Raw genomic sequence first — 13938 nt, forward strand, 5'->3', positions numbered from 1 at the left:
TATATCATGTAATAAAAATGCACTTGTACCCCCTAAATCTATTTTAAAAATTTAATATTTAAAAAAGAAAAAAAATCAATAAAGGCAGTCAGGCTTCGCAGATGGTTTCATAAGTTAATAGTGAGATTTCAAAGAGGAATTAATTTTCTTGACGTCTGACATCAAAAGAGTTAGAGATTTCTTACCACATGACATTTAATAAATGCCCTATTTTCTGAATTAAATGGCTTTATAGATTATATTACAGTGAGTTTCTGCCATTGGGAAACCAGAATATATATTATTTTATAAATTTAAATCTAAAAGGATGAGTTGGAAAAGAGAATGTTATAAATTTCCATCACTGGGCTTAGATATTAACCTAGTAAGTTTTAAAATATTTTCTATTAAAACAACATTATGACATTGTACTGATCGTAATAGGATAGCTTACCGTCTTCCCCCAAATCTGTTCTCTTCATTCACCACCATAACAAAACCCAATTTTATTTGGGTGAAGGATACTAGCTAAAAGACTACATTTCACAGATTTTCTTATGTAAAGGTACAGCTTCAGTCAATGAGATGTGAGTGGAAGACTTGTGTAAGATTTCTAAGAAAGCATAGGTTGCCTCTGAAAACTCTAAAGATGGCAGAACAGCAAGATAAAGGGAGATGGCATCTCTGATAACCCTGGAGCCAACAACACCGAAGACTGCCTATCTCTGGACTTCCCTAGGAGTGAGTAAAGACTTTCCTTGTGTGTTAACACATCACTTTGGGTTTTCCCATTTTATTTGGTCAAATCTGACCCTACCTCTAGGAGTAAAGACTTTCCCTGTGTGTTAACCTTTTACTTTGGGTTTTCCCATTTTATTTAGTCAAATCTGATCCTAACCAATACAGGACTACTTGGATTGAATGATCATTGCTTTAAATGCTAGATAATCTTAAATTAAAATAGATGTAAATTTATCTATTTATCAAAAAAAATCCAAATAATTCAAAATTTACACATGAAGTTTTAGCGAAGTTAGGTCCATAAGTATCAAATATGATAATTATTTGAACATTGATTTAGGAGGAATTAGTCAGAGTTAGATGGTAACAGGTAAAAATTGTCTTGAATTTTTCCCACATTTCTAGTATTTCACAGAGAGCAGGCAACTACGACAACAAAGTTGTTGAACCATTTCCATACATAATTAATGTTCTATAATAAAAAGGAAAATGTTAAAATGCAACAGAAAGGCAGGAATTGATTTTAATCTCCCATTTCACTGAAATATATATACTTTTCTACTGTTACATTATTAAAGAAAATGTGCTATTTAAAAGTAACATGATTCTTATGTATAAATCTTATGATAATCTAATACACATAAAATTAGTAATAAAAGAAATAACAGATTGTGGAAGGGTCATGCTAGAAGGTCTTCCCAAAATTTTGCTATAATTTGGCTTCCTTACCTACCCAGGTAACTATAGGCCAATAAAAGTCATTGGGAAATTGATCACAGAACTGGAGGCTTCCAGAAGTAAGAAAGAAAGGAAGGGCCATGAAACAGTACTAAGTAGGGCACTACGCATCCTTTAAAAATCTTCTGTTAATTGAAAAATTTTTAGAAAAATAATAATTAATGAGAGATAAAATGTCAATAATCAAGCCAAATTTCTGTCAGGGAATGAAAAGAAAAACTTCAAAAAGCAATTTTCTAGCTTCAAAAAGAAAAATATATTTAAGGTATCATACTAATCAGAAAGTTTTACATATATGCTCATTTTATCTTGTTTTATGCTTTATTATTGAATAATTTACCTAACTCCACAGCCTCAGTCATCACTTATTTACAAAGGAATCGCAAATGTCCATCTCTTGGCCTCACTTCTGCCCTGAATTCTAGACCTGAATGCTGTTATCCTCACATGAATGTCAAATCAGCATGAATAACCCAAAGACATCAAACATGAAAAATAAATAGCTGTATCTTCTCCTTACCTGTTCCTAATTCACATGCTCTCTACCTTGGTAATGTCATTACCTTTAATACCCATTCTCTCTCTCTCTCTCTCTCTCTCTCTCTCCTCTCTCTCTCTGTCTGTCTGTCTTTCTCCTGGTCATCACCAAATGGATTTACTTCTGCAAGTTTCCTTTTATGTATACTCTCTTTTTCATTATCTTTGCTAATGATTTACATCAGCCATCCTGACTCCTGTCTCTCACCCTGACCATTGGATATCCTTATAAAGGTCTTCATCCGTTTCATCCTTCCCATTTACTTCCCCTTCTACTGATGATGATTTGTTTTAAAAAACCCAGATCTGACCATACTTAACTCCTTCCTTAAAAGCCTTCGATGAAAATCTGTCCCTAACCACCTTTATATTTTCACCTCTGGTCATTTATTTCCCATAAACTTGTATTCTGGCAAGATGAAGCAATTCACATTTCTTCAAACAAGGTATGCACTTTGTGCCTGGATGACTTCCTGGTGCTCTTTCCTCTGCATGAGATACCTTCTCTACTTCTCTCTCTGCCTGTTTACATTACCTGTATGTGTACATCTGTGTTACCTGCTGTGTCCTTCCTATCAGAATGAATTCTCTCTCTCCTTGGTGCTCTTAAAGCATTTGTAATACACCTCTATTAAAACGTGTATCTACTGTATGGTACTTACATTTCTAATCCTCATTCTATCACTAGTCTGTGAGTTCTTAGACCATATTTTATCCATTTTTATATCTTCAGCATATAACACTCTGCCTTGTACAAAGTAAATGCTTGCTTTTTGAGAATTGACGTAAAATGTACTGTCACATTATCCAAATAAAGGTTGTTTCTTGTTTTATATATTTTTCCTTTTCCTTAAAAAGTTATCCATTGCTTTAGTTTTATTCTCAAAAGATAATGACTTAAAATGAGTAGGAAATCAAACTTGGAAGATATTCGCACTAGTGTTTACACAACACATTTTAAGTGCACCATAATGCTTAATAATCACCCTAATTATTTATTAAAATTTAATTTTTTTCCAGTTAATTAAACTTGCATTTGGTAAAGCTGTCCAATTTTGGCAGATGAGCAGCTTTCTTATGATTATGTATGTTGCTAGAGGCTGACTGGATACAATTTTACAGCGCTAAAGGTTTTGAAATTTCTCTTCTTACTTAAATACACGGCAACATTACTTCTTTAATATAGAAAGGTTCAATCTATTGTGAGATAACCTATTGTCTCTAAGGAGAAAATCTTAAATAATTTAGAGAGTTTTTTTTCTTATATATCTATATGCTTATAGGTTACAAATACCCATTTTAAAAAAGCTTAAATATTAAAGGCTTTTGGTCTTCCTAAATAATTTATCTTACTATGAGTAAATGATCTAGATTTTATGCCAACAAAAAGTAGAAAGCTCTTAGTACTTCAAACTTTCTCATCTCAGAAATGTACCAATTCTAACACAGTCTGTTACTTTTCTAGGACACATTTGCCTTCTTTTCTGGTTTTGGATGCAGGTGCTCTTTTTGTAGTGCACAGGCAGAGGCAGACACGTTTTACAGATATGCAGAGTCTCAGGAACTGCTGATATGATTCTGGAGGTTCAATCACAAAAAATATCACACCACAATAGGAGTCAAGCTTCTCCACGTACCATTCTGTAAGGAGCTTCCTCTGGACATCCAAATTGGAATGGCTTTGAAACTTGACTACAGTTCTTTTTTTATTTTTAAGGGAACTCATAATCATCTCTCTTTTAAACTGTTTAAAGTATTTAATTATGGAAGTTTTCAACATACCAAAGAAATACAGAAATAACAGACTTCCACATGTCCATCACTAATATTTAATAGGCACTAATATTTTGCCACAATTTACTTCAGAATTTTTAAAGAAATAAATCTGTGTCATTTTAAGTCTCACTCCCCATCCTTTCTTCCTCTTTCTTATCCAAGTAATAATATACAAAATAGTATTAAATCTTATTTTTGATACATCCAAATGTAATACAAATTCATAAAAACCATTTTGTTCAAACTAGCAACCTGACAATTACAAAAAAGAATGGATTAATTGAAAATTTGTGAAACCATAGTCTCAATTCCAGAGCATGAGTTGGCAAACTTTTTCTGTAAAAGATGAGATAGCGAATATTTGAGGTCTCTGTTGCAACTACTCAACACTGCTTTCACACTACGAAAGCAATGTGAAATTGCTTTCCTGCTGCTGGAAATGTGGTTTCAGTTACTGGAACTCTATCCTTGTTCATGAGGACATGGGCTTCACCCAAAAACTGGAGGAGCAGTGAACTGGAAGGAATCCAGGTTTTCGGGGACTCAGTAGAGACAGATCCTATTAGTCATATTATCCTTCAAATATCTACCTCCATCAACTTTTTGAAAATAGAAATAAACTTCCATATTATTAAACTATGAGGGGCTTTTTAGTTCCTCTGTTACTGTCAGTCATACCTAATTCATACTGACATAACTCTTAGGCCTCACTCAATAGGCAATAGGCAAATGCTCAGGTCCACCCAACATCAATATTCTGGTCTAGTGGAATCTCCTCCCTCCTCATCCACATTCTGCATTGCTCACTTGTGTTCATCATGGGATCTTCTGGGGAATTAACTATTATTTACTTACATTAGGAAGGTTATACAAAATGTAAAGAAGTATCAATCTTCTGTCTACAACTGTCCAAAGTATAAACCTAAAATACTATACAGAGACTTTATCTCATGCATTCCCCTAATTCTAGTTGAAAAGTTCAATGTGCTTTGTTCTAAATGCTGATGGCTATTACTCTGGAGAATGTATTCTCTTTAGCTATACTGCCAAAAGTTGTCTCTACACAGGTGCCACCACAATAGCAGTTTCAGTTGTTATTTGTGCTGCTATAGTTGCAGCTAGAAGTAAATAGATTTCAGACTGGGAAATATCTGAAAAGAGTTACCCCAGTGCATGGAAACCAAGTATTCTATATTTCTTTGAATTTCTTATCTTATATGCCCTTAGATATAACATCTTGGGTTTGAAGTAATTTATTTCATACAATTTTTATGTATAGCACTTTTATTAATTAGATTCTAGATGATGAATAGAAAAGGTAAGTTGTAAAATAAATTACAATCTCAATTTAAATATTATTTAAAATAAGAGAAAGAGAAGCAGATACAAATAATGTTTCTAACATGAAAAAATTACCAGGAAGAGCCAGAATGTTGATGTTGCTTATCTCTAAGTTATGAGTGATTTCTTTCTTTCTTTTTATTTTCTAAATATTCTACAACAAACATTACTTTTGAGAGCAGAAAAAAAATGTACAACTCAAGTTCCTGAAACACTTGATTAAATAAAGAAAACACATATGAGAATAAAAAGTATTAGGAAAATCGACATGGTGTTGAAATTAAAAGTAAATTATAGACCAAAAGTTCTTATTTATCTGTGCTCAAAGAAGCCAACAAAGGCATAGCTATTCCAAAGAGCAAATGACCCAATGATCCATTTTGCTTTGGTTGGTTCTGAAACACCTGTGTAATTAACCTTCCAGTAATTTCCTCTCTGAACCTTTAAACCTCATTTGCCTCCTCTGTAAAATTGTACCCATCCCTCAGAGCTGCTGAGAAGACTGAAAATTGATGTGAAAGCACCTCAATTTCCATTTCTAGCAGATGAATAATCAGTTCATATTATTGTAATAGCAGATGTTCAATCAATTCATGAAATGCTATGTGAGTGCACATTTGTGGGCATCAATATTGTGTGGAAAACAAAGATGAATGAGAAAGCCACCCTGCATGTAAGGACCTCGCAATTGAGTTTGAGTGATAAGACACATACTCAAACAGTTATAATGCAATGTTCCTCGTGAGAGAGGAAAAAAGAACAAGAATGTTCAGAGGCAAGATAGAAAGGTTTTACAAGGCAGAGCAGTCTAGTGTAAAGATGTAAAGAAACATTCTGTTACAGGAAGTGATAATTCTGAATTCCAGAGTTGGCTGTCCCACCAACTATGTGACCCAGGACAGGTTTGCAAACCTTCTCTGAGTTTCAGATTTATCATTTTTCCAAATAAGAGGATTTTCCCAGATATCTAAGATAACTTCTGTTTTTATAACAAACACTGACATAATACTTGGTACACAAACTGTTCTAACTTCTTCATAGGTACAGCTATAAATAAAGATTGAATGTATATGTGTGTGTGTGTACACATATGCTTATATGTGTATAGCATCTATTATAAGAATCTGTGTATATTTATTCCTCATATCAACTATATGATACAAAACTATTATTATCATTTCTAACTTTTAGCCAAGAAATTGAAGCACATAGAGAAAAAGTTCTCCAAAATCTCACAACTAGAATTCAGACCCAAGCAGTCAGTACTATTTGATTGGACCCTTGAAAGATTTTTAGTATTTCAAAGAACAAATAGAGGAAAGAGTGCTTTCCATAACGGAAGCTCACCATGAGCAAAGGCACAGAAGTAGGTGAGCAAAAGAGCTTTAAAGAGACAGCACATTATCCTGGAAAGAGTAAACTCTAAATATAGGAGTTTGAATCCTTATTTATTTTGTGACTGTAATAAAATTACTTAAGTACTCTAAGCTTTAATTGTCTATAAAGTAAGGATAACAACATGATCCTTGCTAGGTTGAAAATCAAATAAGACACTGCATGAAAATGCTAAACACAGCATCTAGCACATGGTAGGCACCTCATAAATTAAAGTAATTTCTACTAATGGGGGAAAAGCCTAGTTTGGACAAAACATAAGTTAGGATAAAGAGAAAACTGGGCAGAAACTAGCTACAGAGATTGTTAGAATACATCTTGGGAAGGTCTTGAATGCCTGGCCAGCAAGTTTGGATTTTCTATGGAGTCACTGAAAGTTTTCAAGGAGGGGATATTGTATGGCTTTTTTGAATTTCCTGAGCACTCACTTGGTGAGCAGGAGGAAGATGGAACTGTGGGAGGATCACAGGCAATATAAAAATGTAGGGAAAGTCACCCACATTCATTTACAAAGACACTGTCTCTGACCTTCCAGTTTATGATTGCTGAAATTTCTGTATAGAAAAAAATACATTATTAAATTCTAGAAGTATCAATTTCTAAAAGGCTGAAATTACATAAGGAAATCTTAAAACAGGATAGTGATTGAACTGCCTTTATTCATTTTACCATCAAAGGTCAATATGAAATCTATGACTTCTCATTCTGAGCAAATGAGAATGTGTCCAGAAAAGAAAGAAAGAAAGCATAAACTAAATCAAAAGAAAAATGTCCAAATTCACGCTTGTTGGACACTTACAAGTTAAGAATGATAAGCCGGGAGCAATGGCTCATGCCTGTAATTCTAGCAATCGGGGAGGCCAAGGCAGGTGGATCCCTTGGGATTACTTGTTCAAGATCAGTCTAGGCAAAATGGTGAAACCTTGTCTCTGCTAAAAAAACAAAACACACACACACACACACACAAATTACCCTGGCATAGTGGCATGCTCCTGTAATCCCAGCTACTCCAGAGGCTGAGGTGGAAGGATCTCTTAAGCCCAGGAGGCTGAGGCTGCAGTGAGCTGAAATGGCACCACTGCACTCCAGCCTGGGTGACACAGTGAGACCCTGTCTCCAAAAAAAAAGTGAATATGGAGTTAGGCAATTTCACCAATAAATAATCATCATTTATTGATAGGACTCGTTTAAACTTTGCTAAGAGCTTCACATACTTTATTTCATTTAATCCCCATAGCATACTCATTTTGTGTGTGTGTGTGTGTGTGTGTGTGTGTGTGTGTATGTGTGTGTGTAGACTGAGTCTCATTCTGTCACCCAGGCTTGAGTGCAGTGGTATGAACATGACTCATTGCAGCCTTGACTTCCTGGGCTCAGGTGATACTCACAGCTGATAATTTTTCACCCCCTTGGAGACAGAGTCCCACTCTGCTGCCCAGGCTGGAGTGCCATGACACAATCTCAGCTCACTACAACCTCCGCCTTCCCAGGCTCAAGTGATCCTCCTGTCTCAGCCTCTTGAATAGCTGGGATTACAGGCATGCTCCACTACACCCAGTTACTTTTTGTATTTTTAGTAGAGACGGGGTTTCACCATTTTGGCCAGGCTGGTCTCGAACTCCTGACCCCAGATCATCCACTCGCCTTGGGCACACAAAATGCTGGGATTACAGGCATAAGCCACCACACCCGGCCCTACCTCAGAATTTTTAGCAATATCTTTTTAGAGGAGAAAACTGAGGCTCAGAGACAAACAATTTGCCAAAATATAGAAAGACGGGAGATGACTTAAAGCAGGATTGAAAACCCATCTGCTCTATTATTTAGTGGAAATTGATAATACCACTATTACTACCACTAATGCCACAACTACCACTTCTACCTACATCTCAAGAATCACTGCCACCATCACAACCATTAGCACTACCACCATTACTTTATGATTAGTACAACCACCATCTCCAACACTATTACCCCTACCATGACCATCAACGTGACCACCACCAGCACAATCAAATTACCACAAACGTCAATACTACCACCTGCAGCTTCATCACTATCACTGTCACCACCATTGCTTCCATTATGTCTATTACCACCACTGTCATCATCCCACCAACAGCAATACTAGAACAACCGCACAACCACCACCATCACTATCTTACTAGGAACAATCACCATCAAATTATCACTGCTTCCATTACCGGTACTGCCAATGCTGCCACCACCACAACCATCTCCACTGCCACCATTGCACCACCACCATCACCATAACTAACACCACAACCACCATCACTACCACACCACTTCTTCCATTACTACTACCACCACCATCAGCATTACCACCTGTGCACCAGTACCGCCAATCTCACCACTAATGCCAGCCATCTCCACCACCAATACTCCCTTCTGTCTCTCAGGGATATTAGTTCTTTTAAAATCAAATCCCCTTCCAGGAAAAACAAAACACACCCATAAAATCCCCCACAAATTAATTTATTTCCCAACCTCCCCAATCACAAGGGGCACGTCCTCCTCAACAGCACATCTCTCCTAGGGCAGCTGTCCTCCATAGTCCCAGTACAGATAGCTGAGAAGATATTTTGGAGAGGAAGAAAACCAGAATTAGTCCTACTTTCCATGGTCATGCAGTAATGTATTTTATATACTAAATTATATTTCCAAATTTTAAAAGAATAAAGTGTATAAGATGATATGCATATTTGTGGAAAATGATTCTAAAGCCTTGCTACTTAAAAGAAGACCCATGAACATTTCATCAGCATGACAGCTCATTAGAAATGCGGAATCTTAGGCCCCACTCTTGACCTGAAAGTCAGAATCTGCATTTTAGCAAGATCCCCAGGTCATTTGCAGCACATTAAAACATCACCCTAAATCCCTTAAACAAATCTATCACTCTGCACATCACAGTGGGTAATTTCGGTTTGGCCATTTTTAGGAAGATTTCAACTCAGACTCATAATAAAGATAAAAATATTTCCTGTTAAATAATATTTTAATATAGAGCCGCTTTCAAAAAGCTGGAATCTAGGTGGCTCATCACTGAGTAATAAAAAAGAAACAGGTATTTTTTAGAAGGGTGAAGGCAGGCTGCATCAAGTACAAGGAGAGATTTTGAGTATATGGGAAAAGAATACCAGAAAGGGTTAAATGACAAGGTAAAATATGAAGAGACATTTGAAAGAAACAATAACAGAGAGAAAACATTCTTTAAATAGAGCAGGAATACAGAGGACATGGGAAAATGCTGCCCCCCTTTGAAGTAGAGAAGAGAAAGCTGGTAAAAGCTGAAGCTAAAGTGATAGAGGCAGTTACTGAGCTTCTGAAGATGTGATTTTCACTTCCTTCCCCACAATATATATTGTAATCTGTAATCAATTTAGTACTTTGTAATCAACATTTAAGAATGACAACCTCAGTGACTAGGGGAGTTTAAGAATCACCCCGGAGATAAAATACCGCATCTCTTCCAGTTCCTTTCTCCTCTCCAGTCCTTCCCACGTTCCTGGTCATTTCTTTCTCTTTATGGTGAAAGATTCCTTTTCTCTTTTCAGTTTCTATCTTTGAAATATTTGTGCATCCTCATTGTCTTCCTTTCTGAGTAACATATGTAATTAAACTCAATTTCTGAAGTATTTATAAATGCCTATCATGGGCCTATTCTTCTATGATTCTAAATAAGATTTTTGAAAATTAGAGAAGCCTACAAAAAGTAGAGCAGCTCATCTGATTTTGTAGCCCTTGAGGGTTTAAACTTAATCACTCTGTTCTCTCTTTCCTTCTTCTCCTGCCAGTCAGGACTGGCGTTGATGGGACAGCAGATCCCAAATTCTACAACATTTTCATATGTTTTCAGCCTCCAATTTAGCAATTGGGTTGTTACACTTCCCGTTTTTGTTTTGCCTTAAAGGTATCTTTTCTCAGTGTTTTGTACTGATTTCATTTTCTTTTCTATGCTTTAAATGCCCCAGCCATGCAAATTGTCACCCAAATAACATTTCTGTTTGAACTATGGAGTGGAAAGAATCTGTGATAAATGTTTAAATGTAATATCCAAAGAAAAGTTGGGTGGACAACATATTCCACTGTTACACAATTTCATTCACATATATTTACTATGTAATTTTAAATGTCACCTCTTAGAGTAAAAAAGGAAAAGTACATTTCTGGAGCATGTATAGCTGTGTGTTCCTAACACTCACTCACACCAGAATCTGTTAGTGCTGGTGTATTAGATTTCAGAGAGACGATAACTAGTAAAAGCAAATATCTTCCCGGCAGAATTAATCCCCTCCGTTTTAAGCTCCCAGGGCACTGGGAAATACTTCTGCTGCAGATGTTTGAATTTTATTTATTAATTGTTTAAATGGCTTGCCTCCTTCATTAGCCTATACTCAGGTGAAAAGATAAAACTCTCTGTTATTCAGATGGCTAGGTGTTTAGTTTGTGACTGAATTGGAAATTACTTGTTTGAAAGATTTTTGTTTGGTTGTCATTTAAAAATATGTGACTACGTATAGAATTGCCTAGTAAAATAATCTTATGCCTGGCTATTTTTTACCTATAAGTAGACTTACATCTGTGCTGAGTAATAACTGAACAAGGATTAGTTGGATATGTATTAATATATATGTTAGACTGCCTGTGTTAGAATATTGAATACTTTGTCAAATCATTTATTGTGTTGTCTTTGCATCTGTACAATGCAAATAATTGTGCATACCTCATAGAGCTAAAATAAGAAAATGCATTAAGATGCTTAATAAAATGCTCAGCACATAGTAGAAGTTCAGTAAGGCAAAATTAATAGAACTGTTGATTTGTAATCAGAAAACAGAAAAGTAAGAATTGTAGGCTTTAAAGACAAGTTTTGCTTTAGTTCTGAAGGAAGTTCCATATTTCTTTGCATTTTAGCATGTTGCAAACATAACCTGAGACAATCTAAGCTAAAAAGTTAAGTGCTATGTGAGGGTTCTTTCCTAATTTAACTTTATATAGCCCAACATGTAAGTACAGAAAATTATCATTACCTATCTCATGCCTCTCATCTCCTAGATCCCTGAGTGTCAACTAAATAGGAATAAATTACAAAGAGCCTTTTACAAAGACACACATGTGTGCATGCACACACACACACACACACAATATCACAATCCCAAAAGAGTAGATTCCTGACCCAAATGTTATTTATTTTTATTTAAAGGGAGGTGAAGCAACACTTTATGATAATTTTACTAGGGAACTCATGATGACTGGCTTCTCATTTACATCTCAGCTCAAAGAGAGCTTTTCCTGGCCATCCTAGAATAGCATTACCCCATGCCTGCCTCTCAGTCTTCTGTCAATGATCTTTTAACATTGTCAGTATCTGAAATTAACAATTTATTTCTTATTTTGTTTATTACCTATCTCCCTCTTTCCACTAGAATATAAGCTTTGGGGCCTCAATTTTTCTTTATTTGTTGAATGAATTAATGAATGAATATCTGCATACATTTGCTTCTGCAGTATTTTTTCTGGCTCCTGGGTTTCCCTTTAGAATTTTCTTTAAAATATAGGAAATGGATATTTCTGAGCTTCATCAGAGATGCATCTATTAGTTTCCACTGCTGCTTTATGGTGTTAAGTCCCCGCCATCTCCTCCCACTCTGAGTTATTTACACATTAAGTTAACAGTTAACCCAACTGAAGTTTATGTAAGTACGATCTGGAAAGACACTTCCTAGTTCAAGTGGAATTTGTTTTTTCCCTGCCAAAAGACACGTTCTGTAGAGAAACACAACTGTGTCGCACCTTTGGAAAGATGAAGACAGAAGAGAGACTTACAAGTACCCCAGCTCCTATTTCTGCAAGAGAGGTGGAAAATCGAAGCAGGACACTTCCTGCAAGAGAGCATGATTTATCAGATTGAAGTTTAAATTGTTTTCCAAGGAAAACATTTGTTTTTCACTAAGGCAAATTACTATTCGCCTTGTCATGGTGAGACCTGTAAATCTAGGTAGAGTAATTATATAAAGAATAATTACCAGCTGTTGTCTATTTGGAAGGAGGCTACAAGAGGAAGAAACAAATGTTCTTGAATAGACTGTGGGTTTCTTGAGGGTAGGAGCTGCATATTGTGCTTTTTGGGTCCCCCGTAAGTGGCTAGCCAAGTGTGTTCTGACATTATGTGGTGTTAAATACGTACTAAATTACCAACACATAAGCATAATGGATTGAGCTGGATTTCAACGTAAGGAAAACTTTGCTGATAGGGAGCTATTCAAGTTAACCACTGGGTTCCTGAGAGAGCCCAGAAATGTTTCTTCTAAATTCCTGTTAAAAAGAGAATAAACTCTATTTAACCTTATAACAATTTTTTTCCAAGAAGAACTAAATGACTTTCTTCAGTGTCTACAAAGTGTGACCTCCCTCACATTAACCATATTTAACAGGAACAGGTATTAATAGAGTTAGTCTTTAATAATGGGCAATCTTCCCTCCTTTTACTGAAATTCAAACTTTCATGATTTTTAAGGAAAGGTCGCCGAATTCTCGAACCGTAAGTGTCCAGAAAGTGGTATGTATGGTTCAAACTCTGGCAAACCTTGTCTGGAAAGACAGTTGGGAGGTCAGATAACCCTTTGTTAGTGGCAGGACTTCACACCCTCAGCAATGAGGATGGAGGGTTTCAGAATTGAAGTGGAGTTTGCATTGAAAAGTCTGTAGACAAGATACACAGAATACTTCTCCCTAAATTAGTAATTGTCCAAAGGGGAAATTTTCTAAAGAGGAAGAGGGACAGAGATAAAGGGGCAAAGTCTCATAAAGACAGGAAATTTTAAAATAAACAATCAAGAAAAGTACCAGGAATGTGTGACTGCCACATTTTAAGATGTTTATTTTCTGAATGCCCCTTTGATGGACTAATTTCATTTGAAAGCTTATTTGAAAATATAAGGTATTCTACTTGAAGAATAGCTTATTCTAACCAAGTGTCTTAAGGTATTTTTGTGATCCACAGAAAGAAATATATTTTACTTTGCAATTTAATACACACACACACACACACAGAGAGAGAGAGAGAGAGAGAGAGAGAGAGAGAGACTTAAGTTTCAAGAAACTACTCTTGTGCTTTCAAATGGCAATGAACTCTGATATTTTCTATCCTATTCCACTTCATTTTTTAAATGTTCCTTATGCCCACTAACTTGATTTCAAGATCCAGTAATGGGTCCCCTAACATTTTCAAAACAACGCCAATTTCTCTTATGAGATCACCCCATGTTAACATCCATCCTCCAAAAACTTACCACACTGTGTCCATGTAGAAAATATTGCAATAATATTAAGAAAGCAGTAGAGTTAAATTTCTGTGAAATCCAAGTGTTTCCAACAGGTACATAACCCCTTTGGTGTTCAATAAAT

This window comes from Macaca mulatta, chromosome 3 (genome assembly GCF_049350105.2).
Source record: "Macaca mulatta isolate MMU2019108-1 chromosome 3, T2T-MMU8v2.0, whole genome shotgun sequence".
Classification (NCBI taxonomy): Eukaryota; Metazoa; Chordata; class Mammalia; order Primates; family Cercopithecidae; genus Macaca; species Macaca mulatta.